At 47.5% G+C, this 9,845-nt stretch overlaps 1 long non-coding RNA gene across 3 annotated transcripts; it reads right to left on the bottom strand.

The window, feature by feature from the left end:
• Positions 1–1,072: 1,072 nt before the first annotated feature.
• LOC118163298 lies at positions 1,073–5,002 on the bottom strand. Of its 3 annotated transcripts, XR_004748971.1 has the most exons (4): positions 4,539–5,000; positions 3,879–4,080; positions 3,193–3,407; positions 1,073–2,473 (listed from the first exon to the last, which is right to left on the bottom strand). It is a non-coding gene; the product is annotated as an uncharacterized LOC118163298 (long non-coding RNA). The 3 variants fall into 3 exon arrangements; XR_004748969.1 differs by having other exon boundaries at positions 1,073–3,407; positions 4,539–5,002; XR_004748970.1 differs by having other exon boundaries at positions 1,073–3,407; positions 3,879–3,982; positions 4,539–5,001.
• Between the last annotated feature and the right edge of the window lie 4,843 nt (positions 5,003–9,845).

The raw sequence follows: 9,845 nt of genomic DNA, 5'->3' as shown, positions 1-9,845 counted from the left end.
GAATAGAATAGAATAGAATAGAATAGAATAGAATAGAATAGAATAGACCAGACTCTTGGACACAGCCTCTTGTGCCGGGATAGATTACACAATCTCTACAAGTCTACCTTTCAGCCCTGTTTCCCCTGATTCTAGGATTTTCTCATTACCTTGTGCTAGATGATTTCTGTCTTTGAAAGGACTCAAATTCACAGATTCATCCCTACTGCATTCACCTCCTTGCTCCTTTCCCAAGCCCCCTTCTCCAGCTTCCCTGGTCAGCATGAGCTCTCAAGCATCACATCATGACCTCTCGGCTTCACAGGATTGAGCTATTTTGCCCGTTAGCACTTCCATTAATTCAAAGATGCCTTGTCTTGGAAGACAGGAAGGACAGCAAGACAGAAGCACGAGGTAAGGCCACAACTCCTCCTCCAGAAGTCAAGCACATGCTCGGTGGCCAGCTAGATAATACCTCGCACAGTCCTGCCACTGAGAGCTAGGAAATGAGTCAATAGCACCGTGCTGCACCTTCACACCGGCAGGAAAAAGAGTCAGGGATGAAGGCGAGTCATGAAATCAGAGCAGCATTACTCAGCATGGTCAGCTTGTCACGGCATCGTGTGATCGACCACTTGAGTCACAGGAGAGGAATTCATCTCTGTTAAGTTTATGCACCTAAAGCGCAGTCTTTTATGCCTGGCCACACGACTTCGGCTTCTTTTATAGCCTGTGATTCATCTGACCTCTCTCGGATACTGCTGAGGATTGAATCACGCTCTGGTTCTTCCTATTCCTCTGCATCGGAAATAAAGGGAGCCGACGGTGACTAGTTCATCTCAAGTCAGACATCTCACTTTTAGGTGCCAAATGAAGAGCAAAGGAATCCCACTCTGGGTATTGTCATTTCTCCTTAATTGAAGGGCTTAAAGCTTTCAAAGCAGGAGGACAATGACAGTTGAATTTGTGGTTGGGCTTTTCATGCCAACATTCAGAGACCGTTCCTCCCCTGCCAGCTTGCTCAGCTTAATTCATGGGAATGTCTAGAAACAGGAACCCCTGGAGCACAGCAAAAATGAGCCCAGCTCTGGCATTTGTGTGAGCAGCCCGTCCTTTATTATTTGAGCAATGCCAGCATTGTGCAGCAACTATAGGCACCAAGGAGCCTACAGAGGCTTCTTTGTCACAAAGACCCACGTGCAAAGCTCCATGTGGAAGGTGCTCTGCTGTTCCTGCAGAATTTCAGGTGCAAAGGCACAATGCACTGCTGGTTTCGGGGGTGTTTGAGGAGTTTATAATACATAAGGAATCTGCCCTGAAATGTCATTTGGGACGGGAAGGATTGGAGAGCCAGAAAAGACAGGGTAATGCTGGTTAACTAAAAGATGTATCACAAATATGGTGCAAATCCTCCTGTGCTCCAGAGGGCAGCTGGAGTGATGGGGAGACCCACAGAAGTGGGTTCTCCCACCCCCCCACCCCCCACCAAAGCACCCAGTTCCCCTGGGAGGATCCTACAGCACCATGAGCCACATGGACGGAGGTAAATCATTCATCAGTCCCTGGAGGTTGGATCCCTGGGGAGATGAGGTTTCCCTCTTCGTTACAGGATAGATCATAGAGGAGTAGAAATGAGAACCTCATCATTTCAGCTTCCCACCCCCAGAAGTGATGCTTGCAGAGGAATCTGAGGCACTGCAGAGCAAGAAGGGAAGGAAAAGGCTTGGGCTGTGCCCACGGGCTGCACTCAGACCCCAGGGGGCTACAGCAGGGCCAGGAGGAGAGCACTGGGGAAGGAAGTCTTACAGCAAGGTCGGACAGCAGCTGTCTCCAGGAATGAATCCAGGAGCAGCATCCTCCTGGGATGGGCCAGGAGGATCTTGCATTGACTGCCTGCCCTTCCTGAGTTCGGGAGGAAATTAATCTCCCACCGTGGGCTTCAGTTTATTTTTACATTGCGAGTTAGCCCGAAGGGAAAAAAAAAAAAAGTCATAAAAAAATAAAAATCTATTCCCTAAAAGGAATAGCAAATTTCACAGCAAACTAAGGAGATTAGTCAAATCCCTGTGACCGTCAGCAGTTTCACTTAGGTCAAAGCCTGGCATAACTCAATCTCTGTGAGAATGGAGAGGAGCAGCTCGGACTGCCCGGCTCTGCAGGCAGAGCAGCCTCTCTGAAAGGGCCCTTCTGCAATATCTGGAGGGATATGTCCCTTCTGCAGCCCCGGAGAGGAGAGGCAAACAGTCAGGCTGGCCCAGAGCTCAGACAGTGAAAGGGAGCGTTATCTCTTGCAGATACCACAGGGAGACCTTCCATGCTGGGAAGCAGGAGGGGAACCAATTTCCCAGGCTAGGAGACATCAAAGAGTGTGTGAAACCTTCCGAAAATGCTCACCCTGAATTTCTCATGCCTGGGTGGGCACATGGGATAACTCTCCATAGGGTCAGGGAAACGGAGACAGCGGGAGCTGTCGGGTTCTGATTCGCCTCTTGCTCTGGGGGAGAAAAAGGAGAGAATTTGGTTCAAAAGCTAAAAATAAACACACCACACGCAGGTCTGGTTTTGCACAAAAAATCGGCCTGAGTGGGGTAACCTAGGGCCCTTTCTGGATGCAATCATTCCCATCCCCTGGCCAACATGCCTGTGCTAATGGGCTCAAAGAGCCATCAGCCTTTCAGGCTGTGCATCCAGCTTCATCCCGGGGACCAGCGGGAGCTGTCACACCACCGCCGCACTGCACACATCGAGCAGAGAGGTGTCGGAGAAGGAAACCAAACATTTTTTTTGGATTGCTCTAGGGACAAATGGGGCTTTCAGTTTGTACTCCAGGGATTTTAAAGATCTGTAACCCTCTCGGTGTGACAATCTCCCTCCCGGTTATATGAATACAGATGGTATTGTTTTAAGTTGTGTCCCAGAGCCAAGTAAATGGGAAAGCCTGTGGTATCTGCAGAGAGGCTGGAGGCTCTTTGCAATTGTTTCCCTTTCCCTGATAAAGCTGCTGGTGTGGTTTTTTTGAAGAAAGTAGCATTTTTTTCGCAATTGTGAGCTCGCCTCACAGGGCAGCTCGTTCTCTCTTTGTGGCTTCTCTGCCATCTGAACCCTTTCAGTAGTACCAGCCCTGAGGTTTTCAAAGTCATGAGTCAGGCACTGGGAAATCCTCACACTGATTTAGAAACTACAAGATTCAAAACAAAACAGCAAAAGACAAACCAAATGCGGGGACTTTCGAGTTGCTTCTGGTCTTCAAGCCTTTAGTGTTGAGAGTAGAAGGGTCCCATCATGGTGCTGCTGGGCACCATCACACCTGCTTTTCCATCTGCTGTTTCTTTTCTTGTGCTATGAGCTCTCTGGGGCAGAAAGCATCTTCCTGTCCCGTGAATAGGCAGAATTTAGCACAAGGCAGTCTTCAAGCAGGATGCAGCCTCCTGGGCAACAGGGGAATGAATGAAAATCATTACAGTCAGCTGCTTTACCTATGAAATACTCATCTGAGGGGAAAGCGAGACAGCAGACAGGATAAGGGAAGGAAGGCAGCCAGCACCCTTGACCACCACAGCTGCCGGCATTTTCAGCTTTTATATCGGCTCCTGACCTGGTGAGAGCTTTGCTGCAAGAAAAAAATAAAAATAAAAATAATAATAATAATAATAAAAATAATAATAAAAGAGAGCGAGAAGGGTGGTTCTAGTGCTGGTGGTGTAAAAAGCACAGTCTGCATAAAGAAAAAGACATTCGGGTCCTGATTTTAGTAGCAGACACTGTGGGAGCCCCTGAAAGCCCTCTCTGCCCAGGTTCCCAGTTTGGTAAGTGCTGTTGGAGCAAGCAGGAAGATACTCCCACTCCCAGAAATTTAAACCTCCGAGGCAGGGCACAAAAGGAAAAAACGTGGCCCTCACCTCCGCAGGTGGAAAAAGCAGATCCAGAAGGATGGGGTGACCGCATGGCTCTGACCTCCATTTCTGCTGCAGATGGTCTCTTCCACCACCAAATGTCACCAATCCTATGATTAAAGCCTATTTTGACCTTTTTTTAAAGTCTCGGAGCATGGAGGAATGAGTGAGGAAGCCTGAACACTCTTGCCTGCTGCAACAACCTGACCTTGGAGATAGAAACACAAGAGTGAAAATGCAAGAGAAAAAAGAAAATCTTCAAAATCTTTGATCCAGATCGGGGGATCAAAATCACAATAGTGCCTACTTGGCAAATCTACCTATGTCAAGGCTGAATTTGGTCCTGGACCTGTGGGAACAATAATAATAAAAAGGGAACATCCTCTGCCATTTCCGTAACATGGAGCTGACCAAAAGCATGAGTTGGGCTTTGCCCCCAGGGGGTCCAGGCTGGGCAGAGGTAAAGGCCCTTTGCTCCTGATGATCTCACCGGTCTGACATTTCTTCTCATGCATTTCCCCATCCTCCAGCCCCCCCAACCCAAAAAAAAAAAAAAACCTAACTGGAAACACACCTTTCAAAGTGACATTTTCCAGACTGCTTTGCAAAAGGTGAAGCTGGATGCGTTTTTTCATCGCGGCTTTGGCAGAAGCTCGCTGCTCTTACCTGGCCCCTCGGTGTCTGCGCCCCGACAGATTCCTCCTGCAAATCTCCAGCTCCTCTCGGCTTCGCCTTTTTGTGGTGTTTGTTTCTTTGCCCTTTTTAAATAAACCATTGGTAGTTACTATGGTAACACGCCTCATTCTCTCTCCCTCCTCCCTAAAAGTCTATTTCTATTTAACGGGCTTTAAAAAAGGCTCTATTTATACTTTCTTTTGTTATCCTGCCCCTTCTCCCTTGCAGACAGCCAAGGGCAGGCGCGGAGAAGTGCAGGCACTGGCCTCTGTTACTAATAATGGCCATCCATAAACACGAGAGCGAGCCGTGGGGATCAAAGCTGTGACCTTCATCGGGAGATGCTCCGCTCCTTAGGCGAACAAAAAGGAAATCTGAGGCATGGCACCCGGTGTGCTCGGGCAGAAAGCAATGCTTGCAGGGGTCATCCCCACCTTCCACCCTCCAGCATCACATTGAGAGGCTGCAATTCCTCCCAAAAAGGCCAGCAGGCGAAAAGCAGCCTTGCTGTCACTGCAGGCAGCTCCCACCTTTCCTCCTTTCTCACCGGCAGACATTCGTCTGCTCTGCTGGTAATTGGATAAAGGGAAAAAGAAGAGCAGTGCTGCTTTCTCTGCTTCCCAGGAGGCAAAAAGAAAGGCTCCCTCCTTATGCTTTTTAATTTTAATTCTCAGGGCTGCTAGCAAGCATCAAGGTTTTACTTCCTTACGGATCGTTATATCATTTAAATGTGCAGGTTGCAATTTATCTTAACCCTTCACAGAAGCTGTAGGTGCCTGAATTTTTACCATGGCAGCTTTTCTCCTATTGTCTTTCAGGCCTTTCTGCTAATAGAAAACAATGGGTGTGAAACAGTCCAAGTCCCATTTGGTTCCTTTCCCCATTGAGAGGTTTCACTTGCAAGGTCAGGCTGGTGCCAGAAACCACACGTTTTTTGGTCATCTTTAGGGTGTTCCAGGAAACATATTGTTGACAGAGCTCAATTTTTCAGTAGGAAAAGCAAGCAGAAGAAAGACTTCCCAGCCCTCCCCTTCTTCTCTCCACATAAAGACAGCTTTCGGGACTTCTTTGCTGCCAAAGCATGACCCCAAAAATCACAAAACCATTCTCCTTCTCACTCTCCAGCCTGGCCAGCACAAGAAACTGTGACGTTCCTCCAGAAAGGGTTAAGATATCTAAAACTTCAGCCTCAATAAGCAGCCAGCAAAAGTGTCCTGTCCCCAGGGTAAGCTCAGTGTATGAGAATTTGCTCAGATCATGTAATGTTTGTAACTTGATTTCCTGCCGGAAAGCTTCAGTGGGTGGAGTTTCTGCTGAACCAGACAGAACTAGAATTATTTCCTTCTCCGGATTGCTTGTGCATGTCCAGTCAAGCTCAACTGAATTAATAGCAACCGGCTCGTTTCCCCCACACCCCCCTTCCCATTCACCTCTGGCAGCGGAGGCACGGGAAGTATGCGATAATCCTGCTGCCAGGCCGAGTGCCTGAGGAGGTGGGATGGTCCCGCAACCTTCTTCAGGCCCAGCCTTTTATATATATATTCTAGAGAAAGGATGTCCTAATGACCAGCCCGCTGCCCTACTGATTTCCTACACGGCCTTGGGAAAGCCCCTTAACCTCTGCCTGCCCCCACTTTCTGTGAAATTGAAAAAAAACTTGTGGGAGGCCTGGTCTCCTTGCTGCCACCACCGGTATCAAATCAATGCCTGAAAGCAGGAACTTCTTCAGTTTAAGCTTAAAAACCCCAGTTGCTTTTTTTTTTTTTTTTCCTGGAACAGTGCAGGCCTGTGGTGGATTGCCACGGAGGCACTTCTGCAAGGGAAAAACAGCTCCCACACTCGCAACTGCAAACTGATTCATCCCTCCCCTGCCTCCACTACCCCAGGAGCCATGAGTTTCCTTCACATCCCTCTCTGAGCACAGCCAAACCCCCTCAGGAAGGCCAGATCCTGCTCCAGGTGCTCATTTTTTGTACCAAGATTCCAGATTTCACCTTACCTATTGCCAAAGAGGTCTAAGATGAACCACAGCAAGGTGCTTTCATCTAGACTAAGAGCATCCATGAAGGAGTGAACATGTGCCTAGCCATGTAAGATCCTACAGATCTTGTAGGAGAAGGGGTTAGAGCCCAGGCCAGGAATCTACACCATGTACATACAGTCCCAGGACTCTGCTGGCTTTGAATGGTGCCAAATTGAGTTACTTGAGGTTCATCTGGTAATCCAGACACTTCACCATCGATGTTAAGACAAAGGTGAACAAGTTCCCTTCCCCTAGTCAACTTCCAGAAGTGTCTTTTGAAAATCCTCCCCATTCACCCCAACCAAAAAAAACAATGAAGCACTGTTAATTATTTTTCTTTATTCTTTTTTTTTTTTTTTTTTTTTCTCACAGAACAAGGAAGAAACTCCTCTGAGGCACAGAGACATTGCTGAGCTCCATCTTCTTCTCTTTCTTCCAGTCGCTGTCTCGGCACCAGCCGCAGAGCTCGTCTCTGCCGGATGCCCAGGGCACACCCTCTCCCCTCCACACCGATAGTATCATGCCCTTAGGATGTGTCTGCACTCCCAGGTAGAGCTGGTTACGCAGAATAGTCCTTTCCTTAGGGCTGGCTAAGTCTGGATGTCTGGGTGTGAGACAGAAAGTAGGCCCTGCTGCTTATCGCACAAGGAAAATTGTGCAACTATGTCCTTTAATGAGAAGAACGAAGGCTCTGAGTAGGTCCGTGAGGTTGGCTGCAGGTAATTTCTGGCAGCGAGCAGGGCTCCTGCAGCACATACCAAGGTTTCCAAGTGCCAGATTAAGTGGGGTATGGATGGAGCAACCAGCTGCTTCCCACCAACCTCTTTAAATCGAAGGGTTACTACACCACCTGCAATAAAAAAAGACAAAGCTTGAGGACCATAGCACATAGCATCACCAGGACAGCCATCAACTCATAAAAGTCAAATGTTTTTCTGTTACTGCTACTCAGCAATATCCCTGTATGGCCTCCCCCATCTCTCATCCATGCAAATACAACCTCATAGTTTGGGCCCAGCTCTTTCTAGTCTGAAGGCTATTAATACCCGGGGAAGCTGTGAAGTATGCAAGCAAGGTTTTGATGAGTGTGGGAACAAGAAAGGCGTTACCACGTTTGAGTGAACTTCAGTTTCGCTCCTGTGCTGAATGCAGCTCAATTAGTCAGTGCCTTCAAGTGAAGTCCAAGTGTTGGTCCAGCTATTAAGTGACTCTTCAGGAAGAGGTAAATGCTCCATTTTCGGCCTCTCCTGTAGGAAAAGCTAACTTAATTAAAAAAAAAAAATCCGAATCAGAACTTTTGCCTTTTTTTTTCCCTAAACTTTCTCAGCTGTCCCAGAAAGAAGTATTTACTAGTCACTGCCCAGCAGCTTCCAGGAGCTGTGCAATCTGGAAAAAGCCAGGCTGCAGGTGAACGTGACGTCTGTCAGGAATGCTAACCAGAAACCTCATCCAGCTGTTGAAATCCCAGAGGAACACGATGTGGTAACTGCTCCGCCAAAGGAGCTGAAAACTACCTGCTCTACTCGGTGGAGGACTTGTTCAGTTTAATTAATTAGTGGATGGGAAGAAGGAGCGATCTGTGTTGAAACATTAACACCAACATACCAGGAATCCATGTTTCACTTCCTACCCCGGTGGAGTGGTTCCTCCTGCAGCCTTCCGCAATGAGAATTACCATTTTTCTGCTCCTTTCCTCCAGCAGCTATGAGAAATATACTCTGCAGGTGGCAAAAAAAGAGAGTAATTTTTTCCATCAGTTCAGTGTTACAGCGTCCTGGCTCAAAGAAAGCTGCATTTGGCTGAAATGGAAACGACAGAAGGGATAGGGAAGGGCCATGGAAAAAAATAATATTACAGAAACTCAGACAAAGCAGGTGTATGGCTGCCGCCCCCTGGGATTAGTACCCACACAGAGGTTACAATCCTTCCACCTTGCTTTTCAGTGCCTTACGCCAAAAAACATGCTCAAGGATGCTACCACGCACAGGATATTGTCGGTATTTGTGCTGCAAATCCATTCAAATTCAGGAAATTACAGCTAACGTGAAGCCTATGTGATCCTCTTAAGGCAGTGACCTGATTGCGGAAACATTTCTCTCTGCCTGTTTTTTTCTAAAATATTATTGAGAACGAGGCAGGGTTTGGCTGAAGATGGACTCGGGCTCGCCAGGAGACCTGAAGGTGTTCCTCCGATCAACTTTTTTGTATTCACACACAGTAAAGGATACAGAAAAACAAACGCGTTCCCACAGAGCCTAAAGCAGTTCCCCATCACACCTGGGAAACCCCAGGGAAGGAAAAAGGGTCATACTGCTTCAACCAGAAAGGATTTCACCAAAAACACCCAACCAAGTAAAGCAGCTGCAAAGTTTCTTTTCTTTGTCTTGGGCTTTTTGTGTTTGGGTGGTTTTCAGTTTTTTGCTTTCTGTTTTTTGCTTTAAAAGAAAGCATTTGCAAGCAGGTTTTTAGTCTGTCCCTACATCAGCAGCCCCAGCACAGCTGTGGCCCTCCAGAACTTTTGCTAAGCTCCGCCGGACTGATTTTAGCACCCCAAAAAGAAATGCTCCAAGTATTTCATTTAAAAAACTGACATGATTAGCAGTTAATTTTCTCACTTAGCACAGCGGGGAGTCAAAGAGCAACACCTAAATGTTGGCAGCAAAGGAAGTCACGGTTTTGTTTCTGCTTTCTGCAGGGCTCCACTGCAAGGTGTGAGTTTGCTGCTGTCTCATCGAGGTTAGGCTGATGCTGTGCCTCTCCCTGGAGAGAGAAAGGCAGGATTTCGGCATGCCGGTGGGTGGCCCTTTTATCCAGATGCCTGTTTTCAAGCTTACCAGGACTGAATGTCCCAAACGTCCTCTGAAATTCACCAAGAAAGTCAAAAATGTAGCAAAAGATCCATTTTCTCTACTTGTCCACATACAAAGACTCATTACATTGAGATTGGTGAAGTTGACTTTTCGTTACTCATTTTGTGTGTGTGTGTGTGTGATGTTTTAAGAAATTCAGGATCTTTATTTTCCTTTTTTTTTTTTCTTATGGAAACACTGCGTATCAGACATCTGCAGGTTCTGCTGGAGGACGAGCGGAGGCCGTGGCCTCCTGACCCTTTTAACAAGGGGGGTTCTCAGAAGTGCCCAGCCTTGTGAGATGGACACAGGTTCAGTGCCTCTGAGGGACGGAACATCCCCTGGGGAAAACACAGCCTTGAAACTGAAGTGTGCTGGAGGCTCTCCCAGCTCCTGTTTGTGCACGACGCCTTTTGAACCCCCAAA

Source organism: Oxyura jamaicensis, chromosome 2, assembly GCF_011077185.1.
Source record: "Oxyura jamaicensis isolate SHBP4307 breed ruddy duck chromosome 2, BPBGC_Ojam_1.0, whole genome shotgun sequence".
Classification (NCBI taxonomy): domain Eukaryota; kingdom Metazoa; phylum Chordata; class Aves; order Anseriformes; family Anatidae; genus Oxyura; species Oxyura jamaicensis.
The sequence above is the reverse complement of the archived record's forward strand: the minus strand, read 5'-3'. Positions and strand labels throughout refer to the sequence as shown.